Below are 11,061 nucleotides of genomic sequence, written 5' to 3' on the forward strand. Positions count from 1 at the left end.
CGCGGGGCCCGGTCTGGTCGCCCAGCTCCCCACTCCTGGGGCCGCGGACTGGAGGAACCCGCGACGGCTTCGCGAAGGGCACCCTTATGTCTGGGGTCACACTCGGACCGGGGTTTGGGAAGCCCGATGGACTCATGCAGAACGAGAATAAACAGGCTGGAAAGGAGCAGAGGTGGAGGATGTGGTGCAGGAGGCTGGGAGGAGGAACGCTGATTCTGGGGTCTGTCTGTCTTGGGAGCAGCGCCAGGAAGGGCTGCGTTGAGGTCAGCTTTCTGCAGCCTTTAAAACAACCATCGCGCCTTTCTTCTGCACCACCGTGTAGGGAATTCAGTGATGGCTTTTAAGATAAATAAATAAAGAGGAGGTTCATGACCCTGTGCGCTCGCCCTCTAGGGGCAGAAGTGTCCCGAATGAGAGCGGTTTGGCGGCACCGGGGCCCGGAGCCATCCCCACGGGTTTGCTGCCAGGATTACAATGGTCTGAACAGCGCGAACCATTCTTGTTTGTTCCGTCAGTCAAGTTCCTGTCCATAAAACTGCCCATTATCTAAATAAGAAAGGAGAAAATCCCTGAGCCCTGGCCGATGGCTCAGTTGGTTAAAACATTGTCCCATACACTGAAAGTTTGTGGGATCAATTCCAGGTCAGAGCACACACCTAGGTTGCAGGTTTGGTCCCTGGTCAAGGCTCATATGGAAGGCAACCAGTCCATGTTTCTTACATTGATGTTGCTCTCTCTCCATCTCCCTTCCTCTCTCTGAAATCAATAAAAAAAAAGCATATTTAAGAAAAAAAAATAAATAAATAAATAAGAAAGGAGAATTCACCCTCTCCCCCGCCCCCGCCCCCGCCCGAGGCTGGGCAAATTCAAAAGCAGAGTCAGCTCGGAGGCCTTCCCTCCTGAATGGAAGCAGGTGGGAACTTTCCAACCTGAGCTGCAGATGAGGATTATTTGGAGAGTTTTAAATACTGGCCCTGGCGAGCCCCAGACCAACCAAACCGGCCTCTCTGGGGCTGGCCGTGGGTATGTCTGAAAGCTTCCTGGGTCCTGCTATTACTCAGTGAGCTGGACCAAACCGCGGGGTCCCTGGTCTGCTGTACCTGAGAGATCTACCTACCAGACATGCTGGTGCTTTTCTTCGCCCAACACCGTGCGAGGAGAGGCAGCCACAGGTGTGATTCCCGCTTCCTGAAGTCTACAGTAGAGGAAGAGACAGACACTGCTCTGAGAGTTATGTGATAAATGTGAAATTGCAGCTTCGTTTATGACGTGGAAAGAGGGAGCGCCTGGAAGACTTTAGGCCTGGCAGGTGCTAACCAAAACAGTGAAGTTCGTTCCCTGAGCCCGTTTCTGGTCTTTGTGCTTCGCATGTGTTGGCTCATTTCTTCTTCACAGTAGTCCCAGGAGGTAGGTAGTGTTCTCCTGTCCCTTCCACAGAGACGGAGACGGCACAGGATGTAAGTTCCCCGTAAACCAAGTAGGTAAGGAGGGGCAGAGGTGATGCTCAGTGTCCCTTCCTGCTCAAAGCCACCACCTTTAGAGGAAAGATAAAACCTCAGCCCCCTACTCTCCCCTGGCCTCTCTGCCACTCTCCCCCTTTCCCCTCATGAGGGGGTGGGACCTGGGTGGGTGGGGAGGACAAGTTAAAAAGGCAAATGCAGTATGCCTAGGGACACTTGAATTAGGGTGATGGTCAGCCACGAAGAGAACAGTGAACAGATTTAAAAAAACATTCAGGAAGAAAATAAAAATAACTGATTAATATGAAGGAGGGTGGTGTACTTTAAAAAAATTTTTTTTATTGATTTTTAGAGAGAGAGGAAGGGAGAGGGATAGAGAGAGAGAGACATCTATGAGAGATCAGCTGCCTCCTGCCTGCCCCCTACTGGACATCAAATCGCAACCCTGCTGGGAATTGAACCAGGGTGACCTCTTGTTTCATAGGTCAACGCTCAACCAATGAACCACACCAGCCGGGCCCCAAGGTTATACTTTTACAACCAGATGAATATTTACCTCTTAAATCCTTATTTTCCCAGTACTTCACATTTTTCATTTTAAGCCCCCCCCCCTTTTTAAAGTTCTTTAAGAAGAAGACTATTCACAAAGCATTTATAGTGTATATTAAAGAGAAAATCTTCTTTCCACTTGGCATATTTTTCTGGCTAAATGAATTTGACTCTTAGATTCTAAGAGAGTCCTTTGTGCAGGTTTGTGTCATCAGCACAATGTTTGTTAGAATTACCCAGAGTGAGGATGGCTTATCTTTCTGCCTCTTGATCTGGAGAAAACAGAGATGAGGGAGGTTACGTAGGCAGCTGCTGATGCAATACCTCCTGTACCTTCCTGGAGACCAACGGGATGCTGTGGGCACCATTTGCACGTGTAGTTCAATAAAGACAGCAGCCAATCCCAGAAACTGCTCCATAAGTGAACTTCTGCAAATAGATCACTTAACTTTGTAAAAGAAAAGATCACTTTTGGTAAAACAAGGACACATTCTGGGAAGGTGGTAGAACAAAAACATTCAGAAGTGGGATTATGAGCAACACGATGCTGTGAGGCGGGGCCGGAGAACAGTGTGGAATGGGGGCCCACAGGATGTGAGCATTCCCAGTTGCTTTCCTGGTACTAGAGATTGTTTCTTTAATATAATGATGTATTGGAGAGGAAATTTGGTTAGGAATGTAGCATTTTCTGGAAACATATGGTAGTGCTTTAAAATGAAAAGTTCCTGATCTTTTAAAACTATCTTCCAATATTTCATTTTTCTAGGAAATAACGTTGCTTTTTGTCCTTCCCAGTGTCTTTAATGTTAAAAGAAAAATATTCTTTCCACTTAACCCTGGTATATATTCAGATTAATAGCTGTGTTAGTTTCTTATGACTGCTGTAACAATTTACTACACAGTTGGTGGCTTACCACAACAGAAATTTATTCTCTCACAGTTCTGGAGCTGGAATTCCGATCACTCTCACTGGACCCAAATCAGGGTATCAGCAGGCGTCCCTTCCCTGGATGCTCTAAGAAAGACTTTGTTTCTTGCAGCTTCTGGTGGCTGTCGGCTGCTTTCATTGGCTGCGTCACTCCAGTATCTGCCTCCGTGTCCCATTGCCTCCTCTGCTGTCTGTTTCAGATTTCCCTCGGCCTCCAGTTTCTAAGGACACTTGTGATTTCATTTAGAGCCCACCTGGATAAGGGCAGAACAATTAAGTGAGGCCCTGCCGGTGTGCTCAGTGGTTGGGCATCGACCTATGAACTAAAAGGTCATGGTTCCATTCTCGGTTGGGGCACATTCTCAGTTGTGGGCTCGATCCCCAGTGTGGGGCGTGTAGGAGGCAGCCGATCAATGTTTCCCTCTCATCATTGATATTTCTATCCCTCTCTCCCTCTCTCTTCTTCTCTCTGAAATCAATAAAAAATATATATATTAAAACTTTTTTTTTTAATCATGCTACGTAGCCTGGCCAGTGTGGCTCAGTGGTTGAGTGTTGACCTATGAACCAGAAGGTCAAGATTCCATTCCAGGTCAGGGCACATGCTCAGGTTATGTCTCAATCCCCAGAAGGGGGCATGCAGGAGGCAGCCAATCAATGATTCTGTCTCATCATTGATGTTTCTATTTCTCTCTCCCTCTCCCTTCCTCTCTGAAATCAGTAAAAAAAAAAGTATATATTTTTAAAAATCATATTACTTAATAAATACAACAAAGTCATGAGGATGGTCATGGTATTCTCATCTTAGATGAGGAAACTGAATGATAGTAGTTACAGAACTTTCTCCAACGTGTACAGCCTGCACATGTTCGACCCCAGATTGGGAATCAGTGAGCAGCTCTTATTTCTGGTATCTTGCAGCTGGGATGCAGTGTATTGCAGTGCAGCCTTGCTGACGGAATGCAAAGCCATGGAGAAAGGGCTGTGCTCTGAGGGGCAGGAGTTTGAAGATCCTGGTGTTAGTTGCTTAGCAGCATGCTTAAGACTTCTGAGTATCCCGCAAAGCTTCTAAGTGACAAATTTAGATTTCTGCTCTTGCTGTTTTAGATGTTCTTAAAAAATAAGACACAAATAAAAACTTTTAATATGTATGTGTCTATGTCCCTTTACTCTGCTTTATTTTTCTTCATAGGACTTTGTCAGTTTATATTATGAATAATTATTTGTTTTCTTTTTCTCCCAAGGAGCATTTAAGCTCCTTGAGGGCAGGGACTTTGACTGTTTTCATTATTGCCATATCCCCAGGTCTAGAAGTGACTGGTTCATGGAAAGCATCTGTCCATGCTTGTGGGGAAAATGATGAATGGCAGAATAAATAGTATTGAGTAGATATATCATATCATATCTACTCAATGGAGATATATCATATCTACTCAATGGAGTAGGAGTATGTCCGCGTAAAGATAGAAATAAGTTGCTCTTATTAAGAAAAAGAGTGAGGGGGATATGGAGAGGGTAAGGGGGAAATATGGGAAGTGAGAGAAAAGCCACAAAGACAGTCCTGGAGAGAGAAGAAATAGAATGGAAGAGAGAATGAGATGCTGGGAGGCGGAGGAGAGAAACTTAGGACAAGAGACGCTTCTAATGATGTGTTCCCAAGAAATACTATAAAGCACTCCTCAGTGTCCCCTGTAGCATCTGTAATAAATTCTGCAATGCACGTTCAAAATGCTTGTGCAAATAGACTTTTGATGTGGGACAGCTCAAGAGAAAAGTGGTGACTGGATAGCTGATGTATATTTTACAAAGAACTGGGTGTTCAGCTTCTCCCCATCTCCATTAAGCAAATATTGAGCGAATGCTTAGACTGTCAGTGTGAGATGTACAAATAACCACGTGCTTTGAGTGCCCGTTTTTCTCTCCATCCTGGTGCGGAGGTTCCGAAGGGGCGGAAGAGGGATGAGAAGGAGAGAGCTGCAGCCACTGCCACAGGGAATGGTTCGCCTGGGCAGCTGGTTTGCAGGCAGTTGAAAACCTTGGGTCAGCAACGCCTGTTCAATTATTATTTTTTTAAATATATTTTTACTGATTTTAGAGAGGAAGGGAGAAGGAGAGAGAGATAGAAACATCAATGATGAGAGAGAATCATTAATTGGCTGCCTCCTGCACGCCCCTCACTGGGGATCAAGTCCACAACCCAGGCATGTGCCCTGAACAGGAATCAAACCATGACCTCCTGGTTCATTGGTCGACACTCAACCACTAGGCCACCCCAGCTGGGCTTGTTCAAATTATTTTAACTGGACAGATGAAAGTCTCATTTGAAGAAATAGAAGTTACAGTCATTTGGTGGCATTTTCTTCTGTAATACACGTGTGGCTTGCTCTGATTGGCTACTTTATTGCCATTTACGAGAAACTGTGTCCATATTCTTGTGTTGCATAAAAACGTTATTCGATATGCTGCAAGTAGTTATTGAACTAGACCTGAAAACACTTATTTCCTTCCCTGAATGTGCTACCTCCCCCACGTTCTCACTGATGGCCTGCTAGGGTTTGAAATATTGATGAGGATGGATCCATTCACCTCTGTATTTCCCTGACCTTTTAATGAAGAGGATTTTTAGCTTTGTTGAGAATTTAGGGCAGAGGAAATCTTTTGCAGAAATAGCAGATTATGTGGCTATTCTTTCAGTTTCGTGGAACTCAACTTGGATTCTGAAACATGATATTTGAGTCATCACTAGCCTTACACTAATAAATTAGCATAAGCTTATTTTTAAGTAAACTTCCGAGGTTACTGTGTCATTTATAAAGCAGATTCTTCCTGTAAAAGCTATGTAAATAGACGGTATAATAATTTCTTTAATCAGTTTTTCGTTTAGGTCCTAAGTAAATACTATCATTGTGCTATGAAACTATCTCTGACATCCTAGCCGACCTGGTAAAGGCTGCTACTCATACATGAGTGTTTTGAGCGATGACATATATTCATCAACACGTTGGGGAAGTGCTCTCTTGACCAGACTTGATGGCTGGCCCACCATTGGACATGTTCTCTCACTCCCCCTTTTCCAAACCCACTTTCTGCTTTCCCACGTTTGCTCAGGCGTCCACCTCAAATGCTGTTTCCCCTTCGTTCAGCTTGTCAGATCCCACTAATGAGCTCCTGGTTTTCCCACGGGAAGTAATCCTCCTCTCCGCTCAACTCCCACAGCACTCTGGGTCTGCCTTATGTCCTTAAGAAGTAGTCTTGTGATTTAGAGTTGGGAGGGACTTAATAAACGATCTCATACCATCTCATTGTGCAGATGAAAGCACTGCGTTCTCCAGGGGATTTGCCTGGGCTGGTTTCTTCTGTGTGGGCACTAGAACAGGAACTTGGTTTTCTGCCTTGCAGCCCTGTGCTCCCACCTTACACTTTCAGCTGGCATATCTTATTCTCCTTATAAAATTACCAAAGGTAAATAATTACTTTGAAAGGAACTTGGAAGAGTATGATATTTGAATACTAGGATATCACTGACATACAAATTTAGCTGATATACTCAATTTCGTGTTTAAGTACTTCAATTTTCTAATGGACTAGTCTTCCCAAGTACTTAGATCTAAAAATTAAATATATAGATATAGTAAATCTAACATTCTCTTAAATGTTGTGCTATTACTTGCAAATTTAGTAGGATTTCCCCTTAAAGATCACATTTAAATCGATTACCAAGTTACACTAAAGTGGAAATTATAAGCCTGATAGTCTCTCAATAGACCAAATTCTCTCAAACATAATATAAAATACCAAATATTCAGATGCCTTCCCACAAATATACTAATTCTGTACCTTTGGTTTTATTAATGTCTTCATTCAATTCTTCATTCAATAATTACCTAAAATATCTAAGTGCTAGGCACTGTTCTAGATTCCAGAAAAACTCAAGCAACCAAGATGAAAATTTCTGCCCTTGGGAAGTTCATATTCTAGGGAAGAGAAAAAGAGTAAATAATGTAGATTCATAAATGACATAGTATACTAGATGTTGGTAAATGCTAAGGAGAATAATACATTGAAGAAGGTTGTGAATGTGGGGGTAGGGAGAGTGGTGGTAGGTGATTCTACACCTCTCTGAGATTGATACTCTGCACAGAGACTTGATCTGAACTTACTTTCCAGCAGAGAGGCATGGCTTTCTGAACACACCGGAGGCTGCACGAGTCCCAGAGATTTGGGTTGGGACTAGATTACCACTCTTGACCCTGGTGAATACTTTGAACTTGTAATTGCCATGTCCACCACTCCATGACTTCTAAAGGGAAACCTGCAATCCCACAACACTTGGATGGATTTTGTATTTCTTTGGCTCTTACAAAATGGAAGCATACTGTCCACCCAACCGTAAAGATCTTCACGGGAACCCTGCATTTCTTCATTTTCTTCAGACTATTCAATCTTAACAGACATAGCTGACTGAATTCCAGGCATCCCTCATGGTTTTATCTTGCAATTTGGACACAACTTCTCCAGTCACTTTCCTGGTCAACTTTAGTTCTCTAGGAGACAATGAAATTTAAGAGGAAAAACGCCATGCCTTTTGCTCTGTTTAGCTTCTCATTCATCACTGTGTAGTGTAGAGAGCAATGGGTACCCAAGTAGACCCTCAGTACATGTCTAGGGTGGGATAGTGCAGCCCAAACACACAGGGTCATCCCACTCAGGCTCCTGATTGCAGGCAAGTGCTCAGAGACCTAATCTCTCAAGTGTGAATAGGAGTTGCAGAAGTCCCCACACGCCCCAAAGCACTTCGCAAACGAAGAACCACTATAGGAATCCTAGTTTTCCTTAGTTGAAGGTTTACTTTAAAAATTGCTTAAAGCATTTCACAAGCAGGTCATTCTTTTCCCTTTCTATGCAGGATTTATGATAATGTGCACTACTGTTTTGTTTTTACAATGGTGATCATTTCATTGTACCTGGTATATATTTAGCACACAAGTTCTTTTTCACAGGATAGCTTCGGTGTTGCAGAATGATCTTGAATTTCTTCCTTTTCACTCTGTGGTACTAACTATTCCTGCAGTTTACTTAACACCAGTGATCTTTGTAGGAACCAAAATCTGAGAGGACAGCTCTTCTTTAAAGTGAGTCTTTTCTGCTCTCACGCACAGTACCATTGTTGGAGCATTCAGAGAAAAATTCAGAGATGGTTTCAAGAGGGCTGTGTTGCTCTGGGGAGCAGCATCTTACAGCAATCTGGGTAAGAGGGGTGTTTGAAAGTCATTTCAACAAGTAAAGCACTTTCTACCTGGAGTCTAAGATCACCTGCATCTTCCACGGGACAGAACTCTGATGCCATCCTGACACCATGTGTCCATCATCTTTGGCCCATAGCTCTGGTTATTGCTGTTCTTCAGTTTGCACTCTGTAACAATGCCAAGACCAAAATTCAGGAGAGCTAGGATGTCTGAATATAATATCTCTTCAGGAAGACTTAGGAATAACCAAGAGAATTAAATAACATTTTAGTCCTGGTACAACAAAGAACTAAGGTAGCTGGGGATTTCAGTGTTAGTGTCGGGGCAAACGAGCTATTTTACCTTATTAGTACATGCTGTCTGTTTTCTAGAGAGGCAACCAAACTGAGACTTAACTAGTGTCATGGGATTTAAATACCAGAGGATGAATAGCTAAAGAATTTGGGTGTTTCAACTGTGGAATCTCAGAGGGAAGGTGGGGGTGGGTGGGGTGGAGATAGGGGAGGGAAGAGATCAACCAAAGAACTTGTATGCATATATGCATAACCCATGGACACAGACAGTAGGGTGGTGGAGGCCTGGGGCAGGGGGCTGGAGCAGGCTATAAGGGGTCAATGGGAGAAAAAAGGGGACATATGTAATACTTTCAACAATTAAGATTAAAAAAATACATAGGAGAACCTATTTTGTGCAATGTTGATGTCTTCTGTGAAGTGTAATCTAATGCTATTTACTGGGGTAGCATGTAGGAACATTCACTACATGGTTAGTAGGAGGAGGAGTTTCCTTATCTAACTGAAATGTATAAAATAATTTGCCAAAAAAAGAAAAAAAGAATTTGGGTGTTTCATACTAGTAACTGAGGACAGACCTAGATAGAAGCATATGTTATTTTAAGATAATATTTATTTACTGACAAACATTTGGTGAACTCTTCTGTATGCTAGGCAATGTATAGATTCTGGGGCTACCCTGATGAACTGAAACAGATGCTAAAATGTGTCAGCATAGATAATTAGGAACATCCAGGCCTTCTCAGTGTATCTTGGATGGTGTGAGCCATAGGTCTTCAGGCAGTTTCTCTCTTCTCCCACGTTGTCAAAGGCCACGATTTCCCAGGAGAATTGGAGTTAGACCGTATTGGATGGTGCGCTGATTGTGGGGTCTACGGAGTCTCTGGGACATGAGGGAGATTCTTGGGTAGTTTTTCATTTGGAAAGTTGGCTTTGTACAGCCTCCGTCCTGGTGGTGCCTGACCAAATCCCCGCTTCTTGACAGTGCTTATGGGCAGGGCTGCCCCGGGACACTTCTGGCTTCAGAAAGGCAATACTGTGCTCCTTTGCTGCTGTGCTTTATAGAAACCAGTTAAGCATAATGACTGAGAGTCCCGGGAAGACAGGTAGGCATCGATGCTGAGTCACTGCCGGGAGCCTTTATTAAGCCAATATTTGTCAAAGCATGCTAGTTGGCTGGGCATTGGAAAAAAAATCAATGTAAACAGCACTGTGCCTTCTCTAAGGCAAATGTACAAACATCAAAAGCACATAGAGTGCAGGGGAAGTAGGTAAACCCGAACAGCTGCACAGTGTTGTCACTTTTGATTACGTTTAAATACAAGCTACCTTTTTTCAGGAGTCGTGAGCTGAAGTCGTGAGCAAAGCGCTGTAGGAGTTGCGTTTTTGGAGAGAGTGAGGTGGAGCGAAGAGGCTCCCTCTGTAATAGTCAGGAGATGAGTGTTGAGGGGGTGGTTTTTGAGAAGTGGTTGAAAGTGGAAGGGAGGGAACCTGCCATCTGGATGTGATGACATTCCAGGCCTTGGGCACAGCGTCTGAAAGTCCTCCTCTTGCTTTTGGAGTACATTAAGAGAAGAAAACATTCATTACCTTGGCTGAGAACAGCTCGGGGAGTCAGGATGTTAAGAGCACTGGCTTGGCTATCAGACATCATCATCCCTACAATTTCCTTACTCGGTACCCTGGACAACTGCTAAGGAGACATTGCCATTCAGGGTCCCAGTTAAGCTCCCAAACACAACTGTGTGGTAGGTGACAGTGTCTCTGTTTCACGATGAGTAAATGGAGGCCTAGATCATTTAAGTAGCTTGTGCGCTGAGTACTCAAAAATCACTATGTGCATTGCATGTGTGTTTGTATATCACATATGAACACACACACACACACTGTGGGGATTAAGAAAGCAGCACTAAGGTGCATGCAGAATACTGGGGCATCCAGCAGGGCCAGGGTGGCCCAGGGTGGCGTGAGGATTAAGAATGCAAGGAATGTTATTTTTGAGACTTTATACCAATCACTATATTATAAACAACGAGGGTAGCCAAAAAGACAAATTCCCCCTTTTTGAGGAATTTTCAATAGAATCAGTCCTTATACAATAAATAGGAATGAAGGAAAAAAGGAATGGAAAGAGGGATGAAGGCATATTTGGAAAGCAGCACTAAGGTGCATGCAGAATTCTGGGGCATCCAGCAGGGCCAGGGTGGCCCAGGGTGGCCCAGAATTGGACAGGAGAACCCGTTGGAGGGGTGAGCTTGGAGCCAGGTTTTGTAGTTAGAAATGATAGAATAGAAACATTTGAAAGAAACATAGGTAGATGAAGAGTGCCTAGTGAAGGGCCTTGATTAGAAGCACATATTGATGTCCCTGATATTTCTCCATATGACTCCACTGAAAGATCTTAAGGGAAGTGCTTTTAACAAAAACAATGAACCAAACGTCACTGGATTGTGTGAGAATAAAACATTTATAAAATCTGTGAAAGATTTTAAGAACAACAAGACAAGGATCAAGGCTTAACCATCTTTTTTCCTGCAAAGCCAATCTCTAGCAACTTGATTGACACTCAAATGTTGATTAAATGT

The 11,061-nt window shown here is 43.5% G+C and overlaps 1 long non-coding RNA gene across 2 annotated transcripts in view; it reads right to left on the reverse strand.

Annotated features, from left to right (window-relative positions):
* The window catches only part of LOC102255225, a 13,045-nt gene extending 11,642 nt beyond the window's left edge, over positions 1 to 1,403 (reverse strand). For both annotated transcript variants that reach the window (XR_313173.2, XR_313174.2), the window contains exon 1: positions 1,118 to 1,403. This is a non-coding gene — a long non-coding RNA (uncharacterized LOC102255225). The remainder of the gene's footprint in view (positions 1 to 1,117) is intronic.
* Between the last annotated feature and the right edge of the window lie 9,658 nt (positions 1,404 to 11,061).

This window comes from Myotis brandtii, unplaced genomic scaffold (genome assembly GCF_000412655.1).
Source record: "Myotis brandtii unplaced genomic scaffold, ASM41265v1 scaffold123, whole genome shotgun sequence".
Taxonomy (NCBI): Eukaryota; Metazoa; Chordata; class Mammalia; order Chiroptera; family Vespertilionidae; genus Myotis; species Myotis brandtii.